Source organism: Bos indicus, chromosome 13 (assembly GCF_029378745.1).
Source record: "Bos indicus isolate NIAB-ARS_2022 breed Sahiwal x Tharparkar chromosome 13, NIAB-ARS_B.indTharparkar_mat_pri_1.0, whole genome shotgun sequence".
Taxonomy (NCBI): domain Eukaryota; kingdom Metazoa; phylum Chordata; class Mammalia; order Artiodactyla; family Bovidae; genus Bos; species Bos indicus.
This window is the reverse complement of record NC_091772.1, coordinates 77,856,197-77,879,136: the sequence shown is the minus strand read 5'-3', so window position 1 is coordinate 77,879,136 and position 22,940 is coordinate 77,856,197.

Genomic DNA, 22,940 nt, shown 5'->3' with positions numbered 1-22,940 from the left:
CAAGGACATGGAGCAGGCACATGGAGGAAGCAAAAATCAAACTTGGGCAGTGTAGTGAGGGTCCCCCAGTACTGTGGGCGTCTGTGGCTCACACCTGCCCAGAATCCCAGTTTTCCTTTGGAGAGTCACCCACTTTCACTTTGGACCACGTGGTTTGGGTGAGGCTGACCATGCCCCTTGGCTCTGAGGCAGATCATGTCACCAGTCCTGGCCCATCAGAGCTAGGCCACAGTGATTAATTCAAAGGTGACCCCATGGAGAAGGAAATGGCAACCCACTCCAGTATTCTTGCCTGGAAAATCCCATGGACAGAGGAGCCTGGAGGGCGAGAGTCCATGGGGTTGGAAAGAATCAAACGCAACTTAGCAACTAAAACAAAACAAAAAAGGCTGGGAGTGGTGGGAGAAAACTGCAGAGTGATGGTTACAGGGTATGCGGCTTCTTTTAGGGATCATGGAAAGATCTCACATTGGTTGTGGTGATGGCTGCATGATTACATGAATATAATAAAAACCATTTCACTGTAGGAATGAAAAAAAAAAACACACAAAGGTGACCCCAGTAGGGTCAATGAGAACCCTCCCTCAAACCCTTATTAGAACTATGTGGATGGGGGACTTCCCTGGCAGTCCAGCGGTTAAAGACTTTTCCTTCTAATGCAGGGGTTGCAGGTTTCATCCTTGGCCCAGGAACTAAGATCCCACATCCTGCTTGCCCTGTGGCATGGCCAAAAAAAGCGAAATAAAAAAAACTGAAAATAACAACAAAAAAACCTACATGGAAAAAGTACTCCTCACGGCGGTTGGGGTGGTAAGACGGAAGCAGACTAGAGTACTGAGACCATCTTTCTTACCTGCTTGAGAAGGAAGGCAACAGAGACCAGTCTGAGCAAGACAGAGTCCCCGCTGACGTTGCCTGAGTCCTAGATCCAGCCATACCTGAAATGTCCACGAGCTTTTCCATTACATAAGCTAATATATTCTGTTTTCCTCCCCTGTTTTGTTGGCTCAGGCTAGTTACGCACATATTAGGAGTAAATGTTCAAACAGCTGTGGTGGTTTTGCTTATAGTCACAGGCCCATCCCCTTACTTTTTTAAAAAACATTTTTTTCTTCAATAGCTTTCGTGATGTGTCATGTGAAAGTCACTCCATGTCCAATTCTTTGCGACCCCATGGACTGTAGCTCGCCAGGCTCCTCTGTCCATGACATTCCCCAGGCAAAAATACTGGAGTGGGTTGCCATGCCCTTCTCCAGAATATCTTCCCTACCCAGGGATGGAACCCAGATCTCCTGCAATCCAAGCAGGTTCTTTACCATCTGAGCCACCAGGGAAGCCTGTTGAAATATAATTCACCCACCATATAATTCACCATTCACCATTCACCTATGACGTACACCATTTAAGGTGTATATCATAGGGGACTGGAATGCAAAAGTAAGAAGTCAAGAGATACCTGGAGTAACAGGTAAGTTTGGCCTTGGAGTAGAAAATGAAGCAGGGCAAAGGCTATCAGAGTTTTGCCAAGAGAACGCACTGGTCATAGCAAACACCCTCTCCCAACAACACAAGAGACGACTCTACACATGGACATCACCAGATAGTCAATGCCGAAATCAGATTGATTATATTCTTTGCAGTCGAAGATGGAGAAGCTCCACACAGTCAGTAAAAATTAGACCAGGAGCTGACTGTAACTCAGATCATGAACTCCTTATTGCCAAATTCAGACTTAAATTGAAGAAAGTAGGGAAAACCATTAGGCCATTCAGGTATGACCTAAATCAAATCCCTTACAATTATACAGTGGAAGTGACAAATAGATTCAAGAGATTAGATCTGATAGACAGAGTGTCTGAAGAACTATGGACAGAGGTTCATGACATTGTACAGGAGGCGGTGATCAAAACAATCCCCAAGAAAAAGAAATGGAAAAAGGCAAAATGGCTGTCTGAGGAGGCCTTACAAATGGCTGAGAAAAGAAGAGAAGCGAAAGGCACAGTAGAAAAGGAAAGATATAAGCATCTGAATGCAGAGTTCCAAAGAATAGCAAGAAGAGATAAGAAAGGCTTCCTCAGCGATCAATGCAAAGAAAGAGAGGAAAACAACAGAATGGGAAAGACTAGAGATCTCTTCAAGAAAATTAGAGATACCAAGGGAACATTCATGCAAGATCACATCAGATCAGGTCAGTCACTCAGTCATGTCTGACTCTTTGCGACCCCATGAATCGCAGCACGCCAGGCCTCCCTGTCCATCACCAACTCCTGGAGTTCACTCAGACTCATGTCCATCGAGTCAGCGATGCCATCCAGCCATCTCATCCTCTGTCGTCCCCTTCTCCTCTTGCCCCCCAATCCCTCCCAGCATCAGCAAAATGGGCACAATAAAGGACAGAAGGGGTATGGGTCTAACAGAAGCAAAAGATATGAAGAAGAGGTGGCAAAAATACACAGAAAAACTATATAGAAAAGATCTTCATGACCCAGATAATCACAATGCTGTAATCACTCACCTAGAGCCAGACATCTTGGAGTGTAAAGCCAAGTGAGCCTTAGGAAGCATCACTATGAACAAAGCTAGTGGAGGTGATGGAATTCCAGCTGAGCTATTTCAAATCCTAAAAGATGATGCTGTGAAAATGCTGCACTCAATATGCCAGCAAATTTGGAAAGCTCAGTGGTGGCCGCAGGGCTGGAAAAAGTCAACTTTCATTCCAATCCCAAAGAAGGGAAATGCCAAAGAATGTCCAAACTACCACATAATTGTTCTCATTTCACATGCTAGCAAAGTAATGCTCAAAATTCTCCAAGCCAGGGTTAATCAGTACATGAACCAGGAACTTCCAGATGTTCAAGGTGGATTTAGAAAAGGCAGAGGAACCAGAGATCAAATTACCAACATCCGTTGGATCATGGAAAAAGCAAGAGAATTTCAGAAAAACATCTACTTCTGCTTCACTGACCATTCTAAAGCGTTTGACTATGTGTATCACACCAAACTGTGGAAAATTCTTAAAGAGATAGGGGTAACAGACCACCTTAACTGCCTCCTAAGAAACTTGTATGCAGGTCAAGAAGCAACAGTTAAAACTGGACATGGAACAGCGGACTGGTTCCAAATTGGGAAAGGAGTACGTCAAGGCTGTATATTGTCACCTTGCTTATTTAACTTATATGCAGAGTACATTATGTGAAATGCTGGGCTGGATGAAGCACAAGCTGGAATCAAGATTGCCTGGAGAAATATCAATAACTTCAGATATGCAGATAACTTCTGTTTCTACACACTTGTGTATACTGGACATTTTATATAAATGACCTCATATAGTATGCACTCTTCTGTATCTTTCACTTAGTGGATTTTCAGGGTTCATCAGTGTTGTAGTATTTGCCACTACTTCATGCCTTCTTGGGCTTCCCTTGTGGCTCAGCTCGTAAAGCATCCGCCTGCAATGCGGGAGACCTGGGTTCAATACCTGGGTTGGGAAGATCCCCTGGAGAAGGAAAAGGCTACCCACTTCAGTATTCTGGCCTGGAGAATTCCATGGACTGTATAGTCCCTGGGGTCGCAAAGAGTCGGACTCAACTGAGCGACTCTCGCTCACTCACTCACTCATTGTTTCTCATTGCTTGGTAAGATGCCCTTGTAAGGGTGTATCACATTTTATGTATACATTCACCAGTTGTTGAGCATTTGGGTTGTTTCTGCTCTTGTCTATAATAAAGGATACTGCTATGAAGCTACATGTACGTGTTTTTACGTGGACATATGTTTTCCATTCTTGGATATGTATCTGGCAGTGGAATGGCTGGGTGATACGGCAGTTCTATGTTTAACCTCTTGAGAAACTGTCATCCTGTCTTCCAAATGCCTGTACTGTTCACCGTCTCCACCAGCAACGTGTGAGCGCCCTGCTTCCCCAGCTGACTCTTGCCGCGTAACTCTAGCAAGTCGTTTCAGCTCTCCGTGCCTCGGTTTCCCACATTTGAAACGAAGATTTCCCATGGCGGGGTGATATGGCAACTAAAAAGAGATCATGCCTACGAGATTTAGGGCAAATCTCTTAAGTTCTGGACTTCTTCTTTTTTTTTTTAATAGTAAATTTTATGTTTATGTTTATTTTACCACAGAAATGGGGATAGCAAAAGCATTTCCTTCATCGGGTTCATCTGGGGAGGAAAGGGGACTCAGCTGCAAGACTCAAGATGAGGTGGCGTTAGTGGTAAAGAACCCCCCTGCCAATACAGGAAACATAAAAGACGTGGGTTCGATCCCTGAGATGGGAAGATCCCCTGGAGGAGGGCATGGCAACTCACTCCTTGCCTGGAGAATCCCCATGCACAGAGGAGCCTGGCCGGCTACATAGCATGCAAGGAGTTAAACACAACTGAAGCGACTTAGTACGCATAGGTAGACCTACTTAGAGAGTGATTCCCTCTTTCCAGCTGAGCAAAACTTGCCTGCGAATCTGTGTACTATGCACCAAACTGTATCGTATGTATTAATGCTCCTTTGATTTTCAAGTTGGAATTCTTTCGCCTTGCGAAACCCTGGAAGACTCGCGACCTAATCTCTGGTGATCAGCTGACGTTAAGGAACACAGAGTGTTTCAGTGGGGTGACATGACCTGCTGATGAATGACACACTCCTTTGGATACAGAAACTGTGCTTGAAGCAGGAAAGTGTGGAAACCTCATGACTGGTGAGTGGGGTGGGGGTGGGGATGTGGGGGAAGGGGTGGGGGAGGGCTGGATACAATCCCAGTCCCCTGAAGGCATCCCTCCTTTCTCTCTGATCTCACCTCTCCTTCTCATTCCTCCCACAGCGCCCTTCAGTCAGAGTAAATCATTCACATTTTTCTGGAAGAAGCAACGCTCTCCAGACCTCCCTACATGCTGTTCCCTGTCCCAGAAGTGCCCTTTCTGCTCCTTTCCTCCCTGCTACCTAGCACAGTCCGGTTCAACCTTGAGTTTGCAAATTAGAGGTGAACTTCTCCAGGAAGCTTTCTGAAGTGGGGATCTTTTTCCTTTTTTTAATAGCAAATTTTATGTTTACATATATTTTACCCCCCCAAATTTTTAAATAGGAGTATGATTGCTTTACAGCATTGTTAGTTTCTGCAGTATAATGAAGCTGTGTAATATAACCATATGTATACATTTACCCATCCCTCTTGGACCTCCCGTCCCCCCTTACCATCCCACCTGCCCCTCTAGGTCATCACAGAGCACCCTGTGCTGGACAGCAGCTTCCCCCTAGCTATCCATTTCACACGTGGTAGTGCATATTATGTCAGTCCTCATTTTCCATTTCAACCCTCCCTCCTCTTCCTTTCCTGGGTCCACATGTTTGTTCTCTATGTCTGCGTCTCTATTTCTGCTCTAGAGTCTAGATAGGCTAGACTCTATTATACATAGTGAAGTAGGTCAAAGAAAAGCAAACATCTTATATTAACACATATATGTGGAATCTAAAAAAAACGGTATGAATGAAACTTTTTGCAGTGGGAATCTTTCATCTTGCCTCAGTCAGTCAGTCAGTTCAGTCGCTCAGTCGTGTCTGACTCTTTGTGACCCCATGAATCGAAGCACGCCAGGCCTCCCTGTCCATCACCAACTCCCGGAGTTCACTCAGACTCACATCCATCGAGTCAGTGATGCCATCCAGCCATCTCATCCTCTGTCGTCCCCTTCTCCTCCTGCCCCCAATCCCTCCCAGCATCAGAGTCTTTTCCAATGAGTCAACTCTTCACATGAGGTGGCCAAAGTACTGGAGTTTCAGCTTTACTATCATTCCTTCCAAAGAAATCCCAGGGCTGATCTCCTTCAGAATGGACTGGTTGGATCTCCTTGCAGTCCAAGGGACTCTCAAGAGTCTTCTCCAACACCACAGTTCAAAAGCATCAATTCTTCGGCACTCAGCCTTCTTCACAGTCCAACTCTCACATCCATACATGACCACAGGAAAAACCATAGCCTTGACTAGACAGACCTTTGTTGGCAAAGTAATATCTCTGCTTTTCAATATGCTGTCTAGGTTGGTCATAACTTTTCTTCCAAGGACTAAGTGTCTTTTAATTTCATGGCTGCCGTCACCATCTACAGTGATTTTGGAGCCCGAAAAAATACAGTCTGACACTGTTTCCACTGTTTCCCCATCTATTTCCCATGAAGTGATGGGACCGGATGCCATGATCTTCGTCTTCTGAATGGTGAGCTTTAAGCCAACTTTTTCACTCTCCACTTTCACTTTCATCTTGCCTATGCAACACTTATTTCCTCTGGGTCGGAAAACGGCATCTCAATTTCTCTTTGGGGAGCCGTTGCTGCCCCATCTCTTATGCGTGGGGTTCAGATGTGAGACCCTGGCTCCATAGGTGAGCCTGGCCAATGAGCATATCCGATTCCCCTGGCCACAGTGATTGGCTCCTGTGGGAGCCAATTGGGTGGGTGTATCATTCCAGTGAGGCCAATGAGACTCCTTCCCAGGAGTCTTGTTGGAATTGTTGGGAAAGACAACTGTTGGGGTTGCCAGTTACAAGAATTTAGCAAGCTTGGAGTTGCTGCTGGCTATCTTTGCCACTTACAGAAAGCCCCTCTGAGAGTAAATCCAAAACAGAGGAGAACAAAGCCGAAAAGAGGAGGGAGAGATGAAAGAAGAGACAGAGGTATATATTTTTTGACATCGTTTGAGTCCCTGGAGTCATGCCTCCAGGCAGTTTTGCAGCTTGATTTCGTATAAAATCCTCTCCCACTTTTATTTCACTAGTTCGGTGGGTATTCTTTCACTTATAACATAAATATGTGTGTATGTGCTCAGTTGCTTCAGTCATGTCTGACTCTTTGCGACCGCATGGACTGTAGCCCACCAGGCTCTTCTGTTCATGAGTTTCTCCAGGCAAGGATATTGGAGTCAGTTGTCATGCCCTCTTCCAGGGATCTTTCAGACCCAGGGATTGAACTTGTGTCCCCTTAGTCTCCTGCATTACAGGCAGATTCTTTGCCCACTGAGCCACCTGGGAAGCCTTACAACATAGACACACCTGAATGCTGCTGCTGCTGCTGCTAAGTCACTTCAGTCGTGTCCGACTCTGTGCGACCCCATAGATGGCAGCCCACCAGGCTCCCCCGTCCCTGGGATTCTCCAGGCAAGAACACTGGAGTGGGTTGCCATTTCCTTCTCCAATGCATGAAAGTGAAAAGTGAAAATGAAGTCACTCAGTCGTGTCCAACTCTTCGTGTGAATAATTCTCCCCAATTCCATATACACCCTTCAGCTGGGATACCCTTTCTGGGCTCTCACACAGCTCCATTTCCTCCATTTTCTTTGCATTTATTAGATTGCATTCTAATGATCTCTTTGTTTGGCTGTATCCCCCATGAGACTCAAGGAGCCGCTGTGCCTGGTTTGCTGCTGTATCTGGAGCACCTAGCCAGGCCCAGCACATGATAACACTGCAATAGATTCAGTGTTCATTGCTTCTTTAAAAAAAAAGAAAACCACAGCCTGGGGATTTCACACAGTCACTTTACGCTAGAAGATGCTGGGCTCAAGGTCTCTGCACGCCGCACCCAATGAGCCAGTGAAACTAGAATAAGAGCAAAAGAAAAAAAAGTGGCCTGTAACCGAGCCCTCAGTATCTTCTAAGTCTGCCTGTGTACAATTTGATGAGTCTGGGTATATGCAAACGGGGCTTCTCTTGTGGCTCGGCTGGTAAAGAATCTGCCTGCAATGTGGGAGACCTGGGTTCAGTCCCTGGGTTGGGAAGATCCCCTGGAGAAGGGAACGGCTACCCGCTCCAGTATTCTGGCCTGGAGAATTCAGAGTCGGACATGACTGAGCGACTTTCACTATCACTTTCATATGCAAACACTCGTTAACCATCATCATGATCAATGTACTGCTGCAATCGCAGCCTGGGATAAAAAGGTAACACTCTAATTCTGAAAATGAGAGAAAGCAAAACAGTCTTGAGACCTTCCATCAAGATGATCGGATCCTGCCCTGATCATTTCACGAGGAGAAACCACGCCTTAGAGAAGGCTCCACAGATGACTGAGCAGAGTCAGACAGCAAGCCACGCTTATGTCTTAGCTGAAGATCCCATGCCTGTTCCAGAGCCTTTTCAGGAAGTTCTTCCCACCTGCTCACTTTTTCCTACCTCTGGTAGGCCTGGAAGAGTTCAGGGCGCAGGTGACAAGTCTGTGGAACTTCTGTTCCTGGTCTGGGGACATGGGCCCCAACAGGAGTCCTCTCTACCCCCAGAAAGAAGGTTTACTGGGCTAGTAAACACGATGGAATGGAATGCCTGCCGAGGGCCTGGCCAAGAATTTGACTTTCTGCTCCCTAGAAATTGATTTCCACTAAGCCAAGGCACCAGTCATCAGATGGGAATAGCGTTTCATCATCCTGGCCTTTGTTGTTGTTCAGTCACTCAGTCGTGTCCGACTCTGCGACCCCATGGACTGAAGCACGCCAGGCCTCCCTGTCCTTCACCATCTCCTGGAGTTTGCTCAAACTCATGTCCATTGAGTCAGTGATGCCATCCAACCATCTCATCCTCTGTCGCCCCCTTCCTCTTCCCCAGCATCAGGGTCTTTTCCAATGAGTCAGCTCTTCACATCAGGTGGCCAAAGTATTGGAGCCTCAGCTTCAGCATCAGTCCTTCCAATGAATATTCAGGGTTGATTGCTTTTAGGATTGACTGGTTGGATCTCCTTGCTGTTCAAGGGACTCTCAAGAGTCTTCTCCAAACTACATTTTGAAAGGTCACCAGAAACCCAGAGGTTAAAGTCTTTGGGACATAGTTCCCAGACTAGACCATCCTTCTGGAGAGGAATGCGTTATGGGGACCCAGTGAACCAATCTCTGAAGAGCATGACGTTGTACATGAGAATGTGCAGCCATGAACTCTGAGAACACTTCAGTCAAGAAAGATGTTGAGTGAAGGGCCTCCCAAACACCATCCACGTGCCCTGGAGGGGACAGTCTGGAGAAGCTGCAAGGGGCTGCACTGTTCGTAAACAGGAAGTGGGACCCTGTTTGTGTGTCTGTTGCTAGGGACAGAATGAAAATGAGTGGGCTTGGGTTGCCCTGGTGGCTCAGAAGTGGAGAATTTGCCTGCAGGTGTGGGAGACATGAGTTAGACCCCTGATCTGAGAGGATCTCACGTGCTGCGGAGCGGCTGAGCCCAAGCACCCCAGCTACTGAGCCTGTGCCCTGAGCCCAGGAGCCGCAGCTACTGAAGCCGCGTGCTGCAAACACTGAAGCCCGCGTGCCCCAGAGCCCGTGCTCCTCAACAGGAGAAGCCATGACAGTGAGCAGCCCACAGACTGCAACTGGAGAAAAGCTCGTGTGGCAATGAGGACCCAACACGATCAGGAATAAATAAATAAATACGTTAAAAAAAAATACCCGCCCAAAACAAATGGGCTTGAGAAGATCAGAAGGAAATACCAACCAAGGGAGGTTGTAGAACCTCTATCTCTCATTGTAGATTTTAGAAACATGACAGTTTTTTTTTTTTTTTTTTTTTACCATTTTAGGAACTATTTGATTATGGTCATTTTTGAAAGCAGAAGCCCAGTTCCCAGTTAGGGGATCAAGACCACTACGGCTAACATCTCTTAAAATGATGCAGTCAAGAAGGGATAAAGCCAGGAAGTTCATATTTATTGTGTCTGTAATATGCTACTCAAAAAAAAGAAAAATCACAGACTAATTCATAGTAACATATGCACAGATACACACAAAATGAATCTATAATTTTTATAGGTCTGTATGGAAATGCACGGGTTATCTTTGGAAAGATCCCACCTGTGCATTAAGGTATAAGTTACCTCGCTCCATGACGGTCACAAGGAGAATGTACTTGTGTATCACTTATTATCAAAAATGAAAAACGAAGCTTAACTAACAAAAGCAGCTCATGTTCTTTGTAGTAGCGAATGCAAACAATTCAAAAGTGTGTAGTTATTAAAAGTGCAAATTACCTTGCCCTTCCCAATAAATATTTGTTGAATGAAGGAATAAATGTCACAACCCAAAATAGTTGATGAACAAGTGATTAAATAAGAGAACAGTCCGGCCCAGAGAGATCTCCATTTGAGGTGACCTCCCCTCCCCCGCCAGCCCCCAGGAGGCCAGCTGGCTTCCCTGAAAGGCTGGGCCTCGGGCCAAGGTTTTCTTTCTTTTTAGACTGGGGCCCTGTCTGGGAGTCCTTTTCCCCTCTGAGCCTCGTAGAATGACTCATGGGGATTTTTGTGGACAGAGTCCCCTGGTGACCAGAGCGTCACCTCCTGTTGCTCAAGCAGGTGGGTTCTGAGTAGATGTCTCAGAAATGGCTGGTGAAGGACGGGGCTTCCTGAGTGCTTGTGTGACCCGCGGCTGAATGCTGTCCCCTAGCAATCAGCCTCCAGGGGACTGTCAATCCCTGGTTGTAACAGTCCGCAAGGAGACACTGCTGGCCCAGACAGTGAACCCAAGATCCAGTCCTGCCAATTAACTTGCTGTGGGGTCTTTCCCATCCATAGAATGAGGGGCGGGTGTGGCAGACACTGGTGGTTGCCTGTCTAGTAACTGTCCTGTCCCTTTCTCCTTGTTTCCAAAACCTCAGTGGTGGGGGCTGGGGGGTGGGGGGAATTGGATTGCCATGTGTTTAAGGGGATGGTTGGACCTCTCCCCATTCCCAGTGTTTCTGTGTGCAAGTGAGTGTGCACACACACGTGTGCATCTTTGTGTACACACACGTCTTATGTAGTCCAAGTGAATCATTTTATGCACTTATTGCAGTATAGCTGCTTTATAATGCTGTGTTAGTTTCTGCTGTACAGCAGAGTGAATCAGTCATACATATACATACATCCCCCTTCTTAAGCCTCGCTCCCATCCCATCCCCTGTGTCACCCAGCTAGGTCACCACAGATCACTGAGCTGAGCTTCCTGTGCGTCACAGAAGGCTCCTCCTAGCTAGCTGACACACGGCAGTATATACACATCAATCCTAACCTCCCAGTTTGTCCCACCCTCCCCTTCTCCCACTGAGTTCTCACGTCTGTTCTTTACTTCTCAGCTGTATTCCTGCCCTGCAAATAAGTTCATCTGTAGCATTTTTCTAGATTCCACATATATACGTGAATATACGATATTTGTTTTTCTCTTTCCGACTTACTTTACTCTGTATAAGAGACTCTAGGTCTACCCACATCTCTACAAATGACCCCACGTCTCCACATCTCCTTTTCATGGCTGAGTAATATTCCATTATATATGTATATGTGTGTGTGTGTGTGTGTGTGTACCACATTTTCTTTATCCATTCATCTGTTGATGGACATTTAGATTGTTTCAGCAATCCCACTACTGGGCATATACCGTGAGAAAGCCATAATTCAGAAGGACACATGCACCGCAGTGTTCATTGCAGCACCAAGGGAATCATTTAACTCCATAATATCCCCTTGGTAGTAATGGGGTTAGGGTGTAATAACTCTCTTCTGTGTGGTTTTGGACAAGTCACTTAATCTCTTGGTGTCTGAGTCTCTTCTTTAAATTGAGAAGAGTCCTTGCATTCTAATGTTTGCTGTGGGCCTTAAAAGTAAGCCAGCTCAAGGGCCCAGCATCCAGCAGGAGTTAGAGTAACAGTTCTAAGACAAATCCTGTTGACTTAATGCCCTGTTTGAGGGCTTCTTTGTTCTTTTCACAGGAAAACAGTGTGGCGATCAGTTTATTAACTCCATTTGCTACTCCCACTTGGAATATGTATAAGTTATCATGTTATAAACACATTTTCTTCAATAAGCAAGTTCATCTCAAAATATTAGGGGTAGGTAGGAGGAGAAAGGCTACGGTTTTTCCAGTAGTCATGTATGGATGTGGGTTGGACTATAAAGAAAGCTGAGCACCAAAGAATTGATGCTTTTGAACTGTGGTGTTGGAGAAGACTCTTGAGAGTCCCTTGGACAGCAAGGAGATCCAACCAGTCAATCCTAAAAGCAATCAACCCTGAATATTCATTGGAAGGACTGATGTTGAAGCTGAAACTCCACTACTTTGGCCACCTGATGCAAAGAGCTGACTCACTGGGAAAGACCCTGATGCTGGGAAAGATTGAGGTCGGGAGGAGAAGGGGACAACAGAGGTTGAGATGGTTGTATGGCATCACCGACTCGATGGACATGAGTTTGGGTAAACTCCAGGAGTTGGTGATGGACAGGGAGGCCTGGTGTGCTGCAGTCCATGAGGTCACAAAGAATTGGACACGACTGAGCAACTGAACTGAACTGAGGAGGAGAAAGACTCTAAAGATGGAGGATTTGGGCTGTGAAATACGGAGATCTGCTGGGTGTCTGGAAATCGCCCGGGTCTGGAAAGCCAGCCTGTGGGAAATACGGAACGGCTGGCCCCTTCCCTATTGCTCCAGATGTGCTAGGGTCTGGGGTGGCGCTAGGGCTTCTGTTAACAAGAATTGAATCCGTTGAAGAATCTGGGGAACACCGATGCTAGAGATTCATTCTAATCTCTGATTTTACCCTTTACCATCTGGGGAAGGCATCCTACTTCCATAAGCCCTGGTTTTCTCATCTGTAAAAAAGTAATGATATTACCAGCCTAAGTGGTTTGTAGAATGAGTTAACAGTGGCTCCCAAATGGAGGTGACTTTGTCCCCCAGAGGACATGTGGCTGTCTAGAGACATTTTTGTCATTCCCGGGGGAATGGTTGGTGAAAGGGGGTTGGTGAAAGGATGGTGCTACTGGTATCTAGTGGTCAGAGGCTACAGATGCTGCTAAACATCTTACAGTGAGAGCATGGCCTCCACTGCAGAGAACTGTCTGGTCCCAAATGTCAATGGTGCTGAGGCTGAGAAGCTCCATGGTATGTGTATTAACATACCATGAGCTCTACAGACAGTGAAACCAAGGAGACTAGTTTTTTAATGGATGGATTGTATTTATTTATTTTTAATGTGTATGTATTTATTTATTGTCCATGCCCCACAGCATGTGGGATCCTAGTTCCCTATCAGGAATTGAACCCACACCCTCTGCATTGGAATTCGAGTCTTAACCACTGGATTGCCAGGGGAGTCCCCCGAGGAGACTTTTTAATTGTCTTAGAACAAACAAAGCATCAACCCTGGTGGCTCAGAAGGCAAAGAAGCCACTTGGGTTCAATCCCTGGGTCAGGAAGATCCCCTGGAGAAGGGAATGGCAATCCATTCCAGTATTCTTGCCTGGAGAGTCCCATGGACAGAGGAGCCTGGTGGGCTATAGTCCATGAGGTAACAAGAGTCTGACACAACTGAGCGACTATCACACATCAACAAAGCTGCCCACAACATAAAGGCCATCCCCAGTTCAGTGAAAATCGAAAGTGAAAGTCGCTCAGTCTGACTCTTTGCAACCCCATGGACTATACAGTCCATGGAATTCTTCAGGCCAGAATACTGGAGTGGGTAGCCTTTCCCTCCTCCAGGGGATCTTCCCAACCCAGGGACTGAACCCAGATCTCCTGAATTGCAGGTGGATTCTTTACCAGCTGAGTTATCAGGGAAGACCTTCCCCAGTTTAGTAAAACAGAGTTAAGAGTGGGGCGTGGAGAAGGTCAGAGAGCTAGAGAGAGCTCTTTTATTCTGTGTAAAGGCTGGTGGGGAGATGGCAGTGGTGCCAGAATCTCTGTGTGTGACCCACTGGAAGAAGCCTGCTGCCCGCCAGGGGTTGCCAAGGCCTTTACTCCTGGTTGTCTTATGTGGCAAGCTTAAGGTTAATACATAGGTGGTATTACAGCTCAGTGAAAGTGACTCTGTTTTCTGAAGTTGCTGGTTTACCCCTCAGTCATCATTCACCTAGACAGCATATTAAAAAGCAAAGATATCACTTTGCTGACAAAGGTCCGTATAGTCAAAGCCATGGTTATCCCAGTAGTCATGCATGGATGTGAGAGCTGGGCCATAAAGAAGGCTGAGCACCAAAGAATTGATGCTTTCAAACTATGGTGCTGGAGAAAACTGTTGAGAGTCCCTTAGACTGCAAGGAGATCAAACTAGTCAATCCTAAAGGAAATTAACCCTGAATAGTCATTGGAAGGACTGATGCTGAAGCTGAAGCTCCAATACTTTGGCCACCTGATGTGAAGAGCTGACACATTGGAAAAGACCCTGATGCTGAGAAAGATTGAAGGCAGGAGGAGAAGGGGACAACAGAAGATGAAATAGTTGGATGGCATCACCGACTCAATGGACCTGAGTTTGAGCAAACTCTGGGGGATGGTGAAGAACAGGGAAGCTTGGTGTGCTGTAGTCCACAGGGTCACAAAAAGCTGGACATGACTTAGCAACTGAACAATAACATTGTTCACAATGTGAAGGATTCACCTCATGGCCCAAAATGTCTGCCTTAGCTCCAGCCATCATGTTTCCATTCCTGCTAGCAGTTAAAAAAAAAAAGCTCACCACCATCTATGAGGACATATTCTGAAAGTTACACACACTATCCTTACTTTCATCTCATTTGTCAGATCATGGTCACATGGTCACAGCTAGTTACTAAGGGAGACTGGGAAATGTAGTCTGTATTCCAGTGTCCACATGCACAACTAAACCTGGGGTTTCTATTATTCTTAAAGAAGAAATAACATGAGAAATCAACTGCTTTTCATTTCCCCAACTCTAGGTTCATTGGGAAAGAATGAAAGGTATTTCCCCGACTCTTGACCCAGAAGGCAGCCAGGATTTTGTGATGGAAAGGTCTGGATATTTTTTAGCCCCTGGATGGAATTTACAGGCCATTCTTTCCCCAGGTCAGGTCCTCAGATTGTGGTGGGCAAAACCGGCTACACTGAGGGGCCTGGAGGAGCTTGTTCCAAAGTGGAGTCTCAGGTCCCAGCGCAGGTGACCCACTCACAGTTTTGGGGAATCGGACTTTGGAATTCGCCTTTTGAACAAGTGTCTCCGAAGGCTGAGAAAGTTAGGATTCTTTTATTTGCAAATGACAGAAAACCATCTGATATTGGCTTATGGAAAAATGCAATTTATTGACTTAAGTAACCGAAAAAGGACTGGCTTAAGTAATGGAAGAGTTCTGGCTTTCAGGCCTGGTTGGATCATGAGCCCAAGTGAAGGTGCCAGCTACAGCCTCTTGCCATGTCTTGGCTTCGCTCTTTGGTACATTGGCTCCCTTCTCAGTCACCACTTGACAAGATGGTAACCAGTAGCCTCATCTTGCCAGTTAATAGTCTGGTGGGAAAGAGGATCGTTTCCTGGAAACTCTACTGAAGTTCCAGCATTCACTCTGATTGCAGTGATTTAGGTCATGGCCCATCTCAGAACAAATCCCTGTCACTCAAGGATGCCAGTGCTTCGATTGTCCAGGTCTGGTCACATGTCTGTTGGGATACAGACAGCCTCACCTGAATTGCAGGGACTAGACATGGGGGAGGGGAGTTAACCAAAGAAATACTGGATGCTGTGAGCAAACAAGAGTTGAATGCTGGACAGGCAGGGCGATTGTTTCCCGTGTAGAATCGCTGTCCTAGGTCCTATACCTCCCCAACCTGCCCAGGGACTCTAGACTTCTTGGCACCCTCGAGGGTGGGTACAAGCTGCCCTTTGGTCCAGATCATGAAAAGAGAGCTAAGGTGCCCAATCAGGACACCATCAGAGCATGAAGCAGGCTTTGTGGATTTCTTTATTCCCCTTCTTCCTTGCCAACAGAACCTAGTTTTTGATGGGTCCAAGCCAGCCACGACTATCCTGTCTCCCTTTGTCTTGGTCTTGGGGTAAGCTTAGGACCCAGTCCTGGCTAGTGAGGCAGGAGGGGAAGTCTGCTGAGGGCTTCTGGGAAGGATTTCCCCCCCTGTTAAAAGAAAGAGAAGCCCTGTCAATGCAGGAGACACAGGTTCAACCCCTGGTCTGGGAAGATCCCACATGCCGAGGAGCCACTAAGCCCATGTGCCACAACTACTGAGCCTGAGCTCTGGCGCCCAGGAGCTGAAACTGCTGAGCCCACGTGCCCTAGAGACCATGCTCTGCAAGAAGGGAAGCCATCACAATGAGAAGCCTGTGCACCGCAACCAGAGATAGCCCCTGCTCTCTGCAACTAAAGGAAAGCCTGAGCAGCAACGAAGACCCAGCACAGTCAAAAATAAATAAATAAAATTAATTTTAAAAAAAAGAAAGAGAAGCTTTCTCCCCCAGTCTCTTTTCTTTCACAGATGTCTTCTTATAGCTTTTGGATGTTGTTGTGACATTTGGAGCTGCAGCAGTCATTTTGAGATCATGAGGGAAAGATCAAGGGACTCCTCCAAAAGGTGACTCATTGTCCTAATACTGAGATGCTGAATTATCCAACCTTGAAACATCCTACTTGTTAGCTTATTGTTACCCAAGATAAAAAATATCTTCATAATTTAAGGCCCTCTTAACAGAGTATATAGTATCTGTAGCCGAAAGCACCCCAATAAATCTACCTCTGTGCTAAGTCGCTTCAGTCATGTCCAACTCTTTGCAACCCTATGGACTGTAGCCCATTAGGCTCCCCTGTCCATGGGATTCTCAGACAAGAATACTGGGGTGGGTTGTCATGCTTTCCTCCAGGGGATCTTCCCAACCCAGGGATATAGAACCTGGCCGTATTATCCTAAGCAAGTTATACTCCTCTTTAAGCCTCAGCTTCCTTATATGTAACAAAAGAGGGTTGATTAGAACCCCCTCCTAGGATTCTACTATTACTTTTCATATGACACCAACATTGTCAATTCTTTCCTTCTTTTCTTCTAACAGGAAAAAAATGAATAAAAAGAATAGTAGAAGTAAATAGTCACTGATAATTTTGGAATCATTCATTCAATAAATACTTACTGTTTACCCATGTTGACCAGGACTCTCTCAGTTGGAAGGAACTTTATTCATACTAGTCTGAACCATAAACAGAAAAAGTCCAGAGATAGGTTTGCTACTGCTGCCAAGTCGCTTCAGTCGTGTCCGACTCTGTGCGACCCCACGGACTGCAGCCTACCAGGCTTCTCCGTCCATGGGATTCTCCAGGCAAGAACACTGGAGTGGGTTGCCATTTCCTTCTCCAGAGATAGGTTTAGCTTCAGGTAAAGTTGGGTGATAATACGTGGAATCTATGCCTCTCCTTGTCTTCATCCTGCTTTTCTTTCTGTTGGCTTCATTTTCTGGGGAGCCCTCTCCACATTGTGGGGAGATGGTCGCCAGCAGCTCCAGATTTGCAAACAACCAGCTCAGTAACAGAAAAGGAAAGATGGCTTCTACCTTCCAGTTCTAGCGCAAATCCTGGTGCGGGCTCTCTTTGGCCAGGATTGGGTCATGAGCTCATACCTGCACCAATCACTGAGGGCAGGAAAGTAGGATTACCTGGATGGGGGCCTGGATCATGACTCCACCCAAAAGCCAGAAGGTAGTGCCTGTCCTCGACTGTGTATCAATCAGGGGAACAGAGTCACTGTGAGTGACTATCCCATAGGATAAGAGATTTAGTATAGGAAGTAAGTCTTCTACAAGTGTGGGAGGAGTAGGGGGCTGAAGGCTTGCCAGAGGACTCAGCAGTTCAAATAGGAGTCATCAGTCAAATTGAGAGACCAGGGGAGTTCATTGAGAGATCTATGGGAAACAGTTGCCTCTGAGTCTATAGCCGAGTCTGGCCATGGGCCTAAGCCTTTTGGTCAGCAGGGCCAGCAGTCAGGAAAAAGAGCTGGAAGCGCCATAGTGGAGAGCAAGGACAAGTCCACCAGTCATAAAAACTGACAGTTACAATCTAGTTTGAAAAGTGCTTTAACAGAGGAAAGCATAAGGTGCAATGGAGTCCTGAGGGCTGGCTGAATCCTCTCTAGAAATCAAGACGATCTTCCTAGAGGAGACAACATTTGAGCTGAGACCTGAAGAATGAAGAGAGGACCAGATGAAATGGGGGGTGCGGGGGAAGTAGAGGAATTAGCACATGCAAGAGCCTAGAGCCAGGATAAGATATAAGAGAGCTAAAAGTAATTTAATCTGGCTAGGACCAAAGTATGAAGTAAGAAGGGTTAGGGGTCATGCTTGAGGCCAGCAGGGGCCAGATTGCAGGTCCTTATAATGAGGAATTTAAACTCTGTCCTAAGAGCAAAGGTGAGTCATGGGAGGATTTGTAGCAAGGGAGAGGTAAGTGTTATATTTCAGCGCTGGCGATTTGGAGACAGGAGGGTTTTCTAAACATCTCCTTTCTAGGAAAAGCCCAAATATTTCACTTGGAACTCTGAAAACCCTTTACCTTCAAGGGTTTGCTAGCTGTGGTTTCCTTCCTTGCAATGTGGGCAATAAGACATTGGGAAGGTGACCATGTTGGTTATGATATTTTCAACTTCAAGTTACAGCATGCCTGACTCATGGTGGCTTAAGTAAAGAAACAAATGTTACTATCTTTTATAACAAAATGTCTGGAGGTTGGCAGCTCCAAAGTTGTTGCAGTGGCTTGGTGGTGTTCTCAGGGACCCAGGCTCTTCTCATCTTTCCGTTCTGTCATCTCTAGCAGTTGGCTTTTGTCCTCAGACTCATCGCCCACAACAGCTGCTTCCAGCGCCCTGTGTCGAGTGATTGCCGGACACTGATCAAAACAGGAAGGAAGGGGCAGGGGCCAAAGACTCTCACCTCCCCGAATTCTGTGTTATTAATGAAGTTAACCCCCAGATTTCCCCTGACCTTGCATTGGCTAAGAGTTGAATCATGTGCCCATCCTGGACCAAGCACTGTTGAACGGGGAATGGGATTACTTAAGATGGATCATGATTTATCACCTGGGGCTGGAAAACAACCTATCTTTCAAAGATCAAGGGATTTCTGTCCCTTAGCTAAGCCCCAAATCAAGATTTCTGGGGAAGGAAAGATGTGGAAATGGAATGCAAATACCTGTGGGGTAGCAAAGACAGGGCCAGATTGCAGGTCCTTATAATGAGGAATTTGAACTCAGTCCTAAGAGCAGAGGTGGATCATGGGAGGATTTGTATCTGTTCAGGTCCTCTGTGAAGCAGATGCTCAAGTGGAGTTAAGAAGGCAAGAGGTTGAGGGCCTTATTTTGTATTTTAAATTAAAGGACACCCAGAGCCTTCTCTGAGGGGCTACATTTCTTTGCATCATTGAGCCACAGAATGAGGAATCTGCTCCGGGAAGCCAGGAGGCAGTGAGATAGGAAAGGGGTAGGGCGCAACCTCTAAAAGAATGGCATAAGCTTTTCAACAACAAATATAAATAGTATGTATAATATACATATATTTTAGAAAACTTATGGATTTTTGCCTAACTAAAAAATTCATCAGATTTTGATTCCACTTGTTTGACTTAGTATGAATAGAATGTTATATTTCTAATTCAAAAAATAGATATGCAATAAGCAACACAGATTTATTGTACAGCACAGGGAGCTATAGTCAATATCTTGTTATAACCTATAATGGAAAATAATCTGAAAAATAATATATGTATGTATGTATAACTGAAGCAACTTGCTATGCACCAGAAACATTGTAAGTCAACCATACTTCAATAAAATATATAAAAAATTTTTTTATAAATAAGAGTAAGAAGGCAAGAGGTTTATAGTTAAGTGGGAGGAGTACTGTACTTATGAAAGACAGAGTATGGGAGACAGCAGAATTGATCGAGGGAGCTTCCGACTCCAATGCAGATCTGACAAAGTCTTCATCAACACCTTGGGGAGCGCCAGAGCAAAGCCTGTTGATTAGAAAAGCCCCAGGTAGGACAGAAATGGCCAGCCTGGGGACTTCCCTGGGGGTCCAGTGGTTAAGAATCCACTTTGCAATGCAGAGGACGCAGGCTCGATCCCTGGTGGGTCATTAAGATCCCACATGTCACTGGGCAACTAAAGTCACGCACACCACAACTACGGAGCCCGCGTGCTGCGATGGAAGAGCCTGTATGATGCGACTAAGACCCGAGGCAGCCAAATAGATAAATATTTTTTAAAAAAGAGAGAGAGAGAGATGGCTAGCCCAAGTTCCCCACTGTACTCAATCACTGCCTGGGGGCTACTCAGGAAGAGACTGGCCTTGGCTTGAAGTTTAGACCGACCCCAAAGACACTGCCGCTGGAGGCTGTCCGCTCACTGCACTCTTCACAAGGGAGCAGTGTGCTCTTCCTTGAAGCTGTGTCCCTCCAGGACTGCTCCAGGGCACCTGGGACCTGGTCTGGTTGTATCATAAGAAAGTCAACTTTGAGGTGAGAAATCTATTTTTGCCCAGATCAGCATCAGCCTTGACAGACGGAATCAGAACAATTGTGACATTAAGCTCAGCTCAGAAATTGAGTTTTTTTAGAAAAATATTTTTTCCCCACACATAGACTATTTTCATTATGGTAAAATTAGAAATTAAACACATATGCACAAAGTTTTTAAAAAAATCAGTCATAATTCTTACACCATTGATGAGGATGAGATTAATATAGCAACAGGTGACATTTACAGGGTGGTGATTATGTGCCAGGCAGTGTGATAAACAATGCATATTCCTTACCTTGTGTGATCCCAGCTATGCCACTTGAGTGCATTACTTAGTGCCTCTGTGCCTCAGTGAGAACATCTGCCTAATGGGTACGTATGACAGTGTCAACCACAGGGGGTGGTTCTGTGGATTCAGTGACGTTAATTCATGTGAAGTGCTTGGAATACAACCTGGCTCAATAAATGCTCAATAAATATTAGCTATTCTTTTCACCACAAGTCCTCATTCTCTTAGCCACAATCCTGAAATTTTTTTTTAAAAAGCGATGAAAACCAACAGCTGCTTCCCAAAGTCTGGTTGGTGCCAAAACTCATCTGAAAACAAACCCTCACGTGATCTGAGGTTATGTACAGGCTTGTTGAACCCACTTGGTGTGAATATTCAGGAATGTCCTATCAATGGGTTTGACTACTTTTCTGAAATGTAAAACTTTCCAAAATTTGAAACGCTGATTTCTGATAATGGTTTGTCGACTTGTGCTCTCAATCCCCATGACAACTCTCTGAGTATCAGCAGTCTCAGTTTATAGATGACGAACCTGAGGGTCAGACCCGCAGTGTGCGTTGCCCCGCCCACCTGCCTAGGAAGTAAGAGTGAGGATTTGAACCCAGGCCAGCTGACTCCAGAGCTTCTGTTTGGGGAAAATTTTTTTAAAATAGTAGTTTCCTTTACTGCAGGACTTTCCAGAGACTTTAACCTGCTAACGTGCTCTGTAAGCCTCCAGGTGGGGCTTCTAGAAGGCGGCATTCCCCAAACTCATAGAATGTGGATGTCAAGGTCATTTTCACATAGGGGATCTCCAGAGTGCTAACACTGCGAACCAGGGAGTTCCCTCAGAAGAGATAAGAAACCTGTGCTGGCCAGGATCTTGAAGGGGCCAAACCTCGTGCACTCAGACCAGCAGGGGAACCCTTGGCAACTCCCACTCTGTCACGAACTGACTGTGTTTGACCTTGAAAAAAAAATTCCGTGTCCTGACTTGTATGAAAGACGATGAAACCGTCTTGAGATTCCTCAGCCCACCAGAGGCATTTTGGTGGGGTGGGTGGCGGGGGGCTGGGCCATTCAGCATGTGGGATCTTAGTTCCCGGACTAGGGATCAAACCTGCGTCCCCTGCAACCTGTGTCAGGAGCGCACAATCTTAGCCTCTGGACTGCCAGAGAAGCCCTTTTTTCTTTTTCCACCAGCAGCATTTTGTAGTCTTTAGAGTTGACTCATTAGAAAAGACCCTGATGCTGGGAGGGATTGGGGGCAGGAGGAGAAGGGGACCACAGAGGATGAGATGGCTGGATGGCATCACCGACTTGATGGACATGAGTCTGGGTGAACTCCGGGAGTTGGTGATGGACAGGGAGGCCTGGCGTGCTGCAATTCATGGGGTCGCAAAGAGTTGGACACAACTGAACGACTGATCTGAACTGAACTGAACTGAAGAAGAGGCAGGCTAACGCACTTGAAGTAGATATTCAAAAAGAACTTCAAGGGGGTGCAACTGGTGCCTGGTTCCTGGAAACCCTCTGAAACATGGGGCAGGGCTGGCGGCGCTGCTCGGCGGCAGGAAGGCAGGCAGGAGACGTTCTGAACGCCCCTCAGGCTCTGCCCTGGGAGCCCCAGATCACCTTCCAGGCCTTCAGTAGCTGAATCTGTCAACATCGCTTTTTTGGCTGTCCTACCGTTTTTAGTAAGGACCGGGCTGGCCAGATCCAATTTATTTATTTCATGCCTTTAAAAGAAATGTAAAACTCAATTGTTCCCCTGGCTTTTGAAGTTTTATTTTCCAGTTTTTGAAATGCTAAAAGCTGACCCCAGAGAAACAACATTCAAGCAGAATGAAAATATCCAGAAAAAGCAAGTCTTCCTTTCATCTTCTTCCCCCTGCCTGCCTCCTGGTCCCTTCCCCACAGTCATTCACAGTCACACTTACGGATCTCCTTCCAGGTAAACTTGAGACATGTATAAGTGTATATTATCGTACCTATTGAGATGCTTTGGGCCGCAAAACATGCAGCCTACAAGCATACAATTTACTTGGAAGACACATGTATGTAGAACAGTGTTTAAGCTGGTTCTTTTAAGGCTAGGATCCCCAACCTCCAGGTCCAGACCAGTACCTCCTTTCAGATCAGGCATTAGATCAGAAATAAAGTGCACAATAGATATAATGCTCTTGAATCCATTTCCCTCCTTCACCGTTCCGTGGAAAAATTGTCTTCCATGAAACTGATCCCTGGTGCCAAAAATGTTGGGAACCACTGATTTAAGGGATCAATAATATATTGCCAAGAATTTAGGTTCTTTCCCTCTTTCTGCTCTGGCCTTGACAGTGTGACCTCTGGCCCTGTACTTTTGAGTCTCGATAGCGGATGAATCAGGAGTGTGGGCAATGGGAATATTCTAGAAGCCACTGCCATGCCAGGACAGCCG